Source organism: Suricata suricatta, chromosome 4 (assembly GCF_006229205.1).
Source record: "Suricata suricatta isolate VVHF042 chromosome 4, meerkat_22Aug2017_6uvM2_HiC, whole genome shotgun sequence".
NCBI lineage: Eukaryota > Metazoa > Chordata > Mammalia > Carnivora > Herpestidae > Suricata > Suricata suricatta.
The window spans coordinates 52,599,962-52,607,352 of NC_043703.1; the positions used below are offsets into that span (position 1 = coordinate 52,599,962).

General features: G+C 46.7%; 1 long non-coding RNA gene across 1 annotated transcript; it reads left to right on the forward strand.

The window, feature by feature from the left end:
- The first annotated feature begins 4,633 nt into the window (after window positions 1-4,633).
- LOC115289465 lies at window positions 4,634-6,329 on the forward strand. Its single transcript, XR_003907641.1, has 3 exons — window positions 4,634-4,663; window positions 5,082-5,153; window positions 5,654-6,329. It is a non-coding gene; the product is annotated as an uncharacterized LOC115289465 (long non-coding RNA).
- The last annotated feature ends 1,062 nt before the right edge of the window (window positions 6,330-7,391 follow it).

A 7,391-nucleotide genomic window follows, 5' to 3' on the forward strand; every position in this document is an offset into this window, starting at 1 on the left:
TAATTTGATCTTTCTCTCACCCTAGAGATGTAGACAAAAAGACTTTATATTTTTTTCTTCACAGAGGCTCAGTGAGTTGACCCACACCTGGATCTGGTAACCGATGAAGTGGACACAGGAACTCAGGGCTTCTGACTTTTTCCTCTGCACCATTCCGGTCTCTGTACCTCATGAAACCCGGAAGCACAACAGATTGTTTAGCAAGTTGCACAGGAGCTACTGTCTCTCTCACCAGCCCCTCCCAGGGAATGCCTGTCAGCTGCCGGGTTCTGCATCCTCCTGAACACAGACAGCATCCTTACATGTCCCCACTGCAAGTGGCCATGCCTGACACACAGTGGGGTCTTCCCTGTGCTCGCAAAGCAGAAAACACGAGGTCCAACTAGCAAGCAAGCGTGCACACCTGAGCAGAAATGGAGGCTCTGCTCGCCAGCACCCACCTTCAGCCTCTCACAGGCTCCTTCAGTCATCTTTAATCAGCTCCGTGACAAGCAGGAGAGGACAGTGGTCAGGGAGCAGGATCTAGAAGCCAGATGGCCTGGAATTTTGAATCCTGGCTCAATCACTTATTAGTTGTGTGACTTTAGACAACTTACTTAACCTATTTGTGCCTTAGCGTCATCGTCAGTAAAATGGGGATAATAACAGTACCTCTATTACTGGATTGTTATAAAGATTACATAAATTAAGTAAATTACTCCAAACAGGCCTGCACACGATAAGTGTTATCTGTCACCAGTGTTATCTGTTACCACCGTCACCACTACTACTGCTGCTCTGACTCCCCTCTGGACACACCTAGCTCATTCTGGTTAGCAACCCAATTCCTGACTGTCAGGCCTGGTTCTATGTTCAGGTGAACTTCTGCAGGGTCTCTGTGCCCTAACTGACCAAACAGCAATTTAGCCTGGCCCACTCTACCCCCAGAGACAAAAGGGACAAGGTAAAATGTGACAAGCTCCACAAATATTTGTCGAATGAATAAATGAGTCAGGAACTCTTTCTTTCACAATATATATTCTTGAAGAAAATGAGACCATCCCTCCGTCTCTTCTGTGAGTAAATCCACATGGCAGGCAGAGTAAGGACACCTCCTCCCTTTGCAAGATGTCCGCAGTTCGTTCCCTGGAACCCGGACATGTTACCTTCTATGGCAAAGGGGACTTTCAGGGGTGATTCATGTTGGGAACACTAAGATCAGAGGTTTTCCCAGATTATCCAAGTAAGCTCAGTTTAGTCATGTGAGTCCTTAACTCTTATCTGTAGAGAAGCAGAGAGAGGGTAACACGACAAAGACTCAGCTCCCATGGACGGCTTTGAGGATGGAAAGCGGCCCAAACCAAGGAATCTGCGTGACTTCCAGAAACTGAAAACTGCAAGAAAACAAATTTTTCTCTGGAGCCTCCAGGAAGAAATGTGGCCCTGCTTGTAAGGATGCAGGTCTGATTCAAGTGTCCCCTCTGACCTTGAAGGCCAGCTAACATCATTAACATTTCTGGGGGCGGGCCTAAAGATGGAGGTTAAGACTGGTCACGCCCTACGTGAGGGTCCCGGGTCCACTCTGTAATTGGTTAAAGTTACTGTCAATGATGTGATGCTATAATGATTGGACCCCTGCACCTGTGTCACAATTTCCTGTAACTCCCCCTTCCCAAACTCATAGAAGGCCCTGCCCCGCCATGTTCGGGGCTCGCTCCCCGTGGATCGAGTGTGTTGTTGAAGTCTGTGAGCCCGAATTTAGGCTGGTCGGGCCTAAATTCGTAATAAAGCCCTTTGCTTTTGCATGCACGATTCGGCCTCCCTCGCGGTCTCTGGTTTTGGGGGCGATACTAAAATCTGGGTTCAACATGCTGACCTTGACTTTAGCCCAGTCCCCCTTGTGTTGGACCTCTGACTTTCAGAACTTTATGATAATAAATCTGCATATGTCAGAAACTAATATAATTGGGTTTCTTCTATCAGGAAAAGACCACTACCCAGTTTCTGGGCACTATCCTGAACGATTAAGCAACAGAATGGCACATATTTACCCACTAATTCATTTGTTGATTCACTAAATGAATTTATGGAGCACCTCCCATAGGCCAGGCGCTGTGCTATGTGCTACAGAAAACAACAGCGAACCAGGGAGTCATGGCTGGCTTCTGCTTATGGAGCTTATGTCCCAGGGGTAAGAGACAGGGACATGAAACAGGCCAATAAATAAAATAATTTCAAGCAGTGATAAGTGTTGTGAAGGAAATAAAATAGGATGATGAGACAGAGAACACAGGAGGCAGAGCTGAGGGGAAAGGAAATCCCAGACTGGGCGGGAGGAAGGCTCTCTAAGAAATGACAATTAGGCTGAAGGGATAAAAAAGTAAAGAAGCTAGCAAGACAAAGATCCATGTCAGCTCCTGAGCCGGTAACCCATGGCTGACCCGGCCTTCTTGAGGATACTGTAAGAGATGAAATACCCACTTTGAGAAGCTGACAGGACTCCCTGCTCCAAAGAAAAGCGTGCTGTGTGAATTGTTACGCTCATTTTCCTGTCCTCACTCTTCACCAGCATGACTTTTAAAGGCTTTATTTTTTAACATATTTTATGAGCAGTGTAAAGGCAGCATTATCCCAGAGTCCCTGCGCATCATTCTGCAGGAGAATACTCAGTGCACTCCTTAGGTGAATACGGAAGCGGTTAGACTCCTGAGGCAGCTGGTCTGTGATGGATTCCCCGGGGCTGGGGGCTGCCAGGATCAGTGACTCTGGCCCCAGGACTCCATCCATCGCTCGGGCTCAGCCTGAGGTGGAGAGCGGCCGCCTGGCAGACCGCAGCTGGCTCGCCTGCACACTTCATCATGACCAAATATCAAAGTAGGTGGTGGTGGCTAAGTGTATGAAATTCTCTCCGGTCCTATCATGTAGGAATGATGGCTTTTGATATCTAAATCATACATACACAGAATAAGTCCTTCAGTGTATCTATTCCCTAATGTCTTACTCTAACATCGATCATAAACCAGTAAAAACAGCTCCGATTTTGGTTAAGGTTGTCACCGTGTCATTAATTAATTCTCACAACTGTTGCTTTCATAGGTTCGTTGTGAAGGTCAAGCCAGAATGCCCAAGCAGTCTGTTTCAACCCAGAGTTCCCAGACATACATAAACAACTCAGAGTGGTGCAGACTACTTCGGACACCCTGCTAAGAGCTTCTTCCACGTTCACCTTTCCCAGAGAGAAGACGGCAAAGCTGAGGCACATAGAATGATTCCAGTCCTAGAGGGATTCCAGTCATTTCTATTGTTTGATATGTTAATGAACTTACAAACAGACTTAATATTGGGAGAGAAGGCTTTTGTATTAGGGGAGTGGGGTGCAGAGAGACACCTCACAGTGATAATTCACTGACTCAGAGAATGGTGCCCGGGTTTTAGAACCAGGATATCTGGGTTTGATTTCCAGTGCCATCATAAAATAACGACACGACCTTGCACAGGACACATCCCTGACCAAGCACCAGTGCCTTCTTCTCTACAAACTGAGGTCAAAAGCGACACCCTTCTTGTCTGCTTCAGAGGGTTCTCATAATTACAAAATGAGAAATACCTTGTGAACTACAGAACTTAAATATAAACCAAAGACCCCCAGGGGCCTCCTCACTGATGGAACTATAAATACGTTGATTTAAGGCAAGAGCCTAAGTTTCAATTCTCTGCACTCCACCCAGCGTTCCTCTCCTCAGTTACCCCCTCTGGGATGCGCTGGCCATGGTGGGAGCACGGGTCTACCGCATGGACAGACCTAGGCCTGCCATTTGACAGTCCTCCTCTTCTCCTGTGCTTTTCCTCTGCTCCACTGACCTGTCACTTTGCCATCCACAAGTCCCAACTCACACTATGGACAACATTGTCTGGACAAATAACTTCCTCTAGAAAACCAGCCTCAAGCCCCAGCCATTGGGGAAACCATTTCCACTCTTGGGCCTTGGTATGTCACAAAAGAGCCACCGAAAAAAGAGCCATCTTGCCAATCAGTTCCCTGAAGGGGTCAGCAACCTTTACCTGTAAAGGGCCAGATGATAAATACTTTAGCCTTCAAAGGCCTAAATATTGTCCCTGTAGCACCTTCTCTTTTGTTTTCTTTACAGCACTTAAAAAATTTGCAAACAATTCTTAGCCCTTTGTCCTTATAAAGCAGGCCACAGGTTGGATTTGTCCCAAGGGCTAGAGTTTGCCAACCCCCACTTTGTGCCACGGCCTTCATTGATGCCATAACAAATCCGTTTGTGTGTGTGTGTGTGTGCGTGTGTGTGTGTGTGTGTGTGTGTGTGTGTGTGGGAGTGAGGAGGGGCCTGGTCTTGGTAAGGTGAGCTGAGGGGAAGCTAGCTAGGTCAGAGAACGTACCTGGAACCCGTGCCTCCTCAAACATGCAGACCCTGTCGCTCAGTCTACTCCACTTGGCAGATTTCTCCACCCAGGGCTTTCTCTCAGAGACCCGTCACTTCCCTCCACCGGGCCTCTTCTGAGAGATCAGTACACGTCTGAACTTCAAAAGTGAGCCAGGCTCAAGTTCTTACACTCAGGGCTCCTGCGCTGGAGGTAAATCAAGCACATAGCTTCCATGTCTCTAAACATTCTATGACAGTTAGAAGGCCACTCTGCCCACAGCACACGGGAGCCTGTGGTGAGTCACCCATGATACAATGCAGTCGGTAAAGATACCTCTCTGAGCCACCCAGGATGTTTTACACAATTATTAGCTGCTATGCTCATTATCAAAAAAAAAAAGGAAGAGGAGATGGGGAGGGGATGGGAGAGAGGAAGAGGGAGGGAGAAATGGAGAGGAGATAGGAGGAGCAAGGGAGGAGGAGGAAGAGAAGGCGCTGTAGAATATCTGGTATGGATGTCATCACAAAATTATCTTTACTTGGCGCTTATATCCGACTTCTCAAACAGTCACAGAATTCAAAAGCAAAAGCAAGATCCCCCTATTTATGGTTTATAAAGGAGAAGGAATAGATCTGGTCTTCCTTTTAATATTTTCCCCTCTTAATAGAAAACTCCACTTTGTTTCTTCTTGATTTTCCCATATATACCGAAAGTCAAGGCCTCTACGAGCTTATAGGGCGCCCAACCCCAACTCAGTAAATGGTGCCCTTGCAGCCCCCATACAGGTGAGGAGACGGTGCCCCTTCTGCTCTGTGTCTCTGTACAGCTGGAGGGGCCTGTGCCGGGGGGCTGGGGGCGGGAGTCACCCCTTCACCTGGCAGATCCAGCTGCGTCCAAGGATGCACATGTCGGTGAGCAGAGCCAAGGTTCATTCTCGTCCCAACTCCTGTCTTTTGCCAACCTGCTCAATAACACACAGAGGCCCTGACTCGGGTGTTGAGTCCATGCCCACAGCCAGATGAATCTAGTCCATTCTGTGCACCTACTGGTAGGACGCTGACACAGAGGTTAGTGATAATACTTATGGTGCAGGCGGTGTGGTCCCAACCACGCTTGTCAGCCAGACTCTGCTCATTATCACTTAAGGAGGGCTGATTTTCAGAGTCACAACGGTAACTCCGGTCAGGTGGCCTGCAGGGTTGGTAACGTATAGGAGGAGGGTGCTAACAGTCCACGAAGATGTGAAGCTCAGAGAAAGAAGTGTTGACAAAATTGTTTTAAATAGTACCTGGAAGCAGGCTGCTGAAGTTGAGGATGGATGTCTGCTCCCTGCAAGGAATGCTGAGCCACCAAGAGGTCTAAACTGAATGACAACTTTCTTCAATCGTGGGAAGGAAGGCTTGTGAAGCCTTCTTTGAGATGGGTAGAAGAGGGAAGTAAGGAGCTGATAAGCCAGAGGGCCAGGGATGAGGCTTCAATCGCCCGAAGAGGAAAGAACAGAAGCCGGTCAGGATGTGCACGGCAGAGAAAATCTGCAGCTGCCTGGGAGCTGCCCAGCAGAGCCCAGCGACAGATGGGAAGGGGAGAGGAAAAGGTCACTGCAGAGTCGAGGATGACTGGAGTGCCCTGCCTGAGGAAAGGACTGATGGCTGTGTTCAGGTTGCCAAGGAAACAAGCCTAACCGGCAGCCAGGGAGGCTAGAGTCTCTCGCTGGGACTCTCCCACTCAGTTACGAAGCGCAGAACTGATCTTCCACTTGTAGGTACAGTATGCTACTCTGTGTGTCAGGGGTTTTTATCAGCTCAAACGACCCCGCCCCCCATTGTGCCAGAAGGCCGCAGGCTGCAATCAGGCTTCACAAACACAAGTTTTTCAGCATGGTTAATGGAAACAAACATCTGCAACACCTAATCCAAGCCATTCATGGGAAAGATAAATAAATAAAAATATTCTAACCTTTAGCATTATGTGTAATTTCTTTAAACACAGAGAACTTCATAGCAGAGATCTACCTTTTCGGTAGAGGATGCACTACATATTTTTCCCTGGAAACTAAAGATACTACATACACATTTGAAAACATATATTTCTTCAAAGTATTAATTTTTAAAGCGGCCAAAATTGCTAACAACCAGGGAAAGTACCGATTTATAAATTATATCCTTGGCATATAGTATACATTGTGAATTTGCATGCATATTAAATGCAAATAACCAGAAGAGCATAACATTAAGGCTTTAAATTTATATGTGCAAAAGACAGTAAATTCTAACATTAAAATTCTTCCAAGGAAATATTAACTCCCCAAGTCCCATGTGATTGTCACGCAGTCGGCAGAGCTGTTTCATTGCAGAGCTTGAGAAGTGAGTAACCTGTAACATACGCCTGCCCCACTCACCAGGTAGAGGAGACAGGACTGTCCGACTTCACGTAGGACAGAATAAAGGTGCTCAAGTATTGCCCAGCTTTTCAAGCAACATTTTTAAAATAGGTCGACAGATGTACCACTAAATCTGCCACCATAGAATAACTAAGGGAATCGTTCTCCAGTGTAAAGATTTCAAATTGAAGAAGTGGGGCAAAATAGAGCTGACTCTGCTCCTTCACTATAGTAAAAATGAGGAAATTTGTCATGGTAAAATTTTATGCATCAACTTGGTAGGCTATAGTGCCCCGTTCTGTGGTCCAACACAAGTATAGATGTTGCTATACAAGGCATTTTGTAGATGGGATTAGTATTACCATCAGTCGACTTTAGGGAAAGGAGATCACCCTGCATAATATGAGTGGGCCTCATCTAATCAGGTGAAGGCTTTAGGAGCACAAACTAAGGTTCCAGGAGGGATTCTACCTGAAGACTAAATAGAAATTCTGACTAAGTTTCCAGCCTGTCAATTTGCCCTATAGTCTCCAGACTCAAGTCTACAACATCAACTCCTGCCTGTTATTTTGTCCTATGAGTTTCAGACTTACCAGTTCCTACGAGTACATGAGTCAATTCCTTAATCTCTTCACACATATTG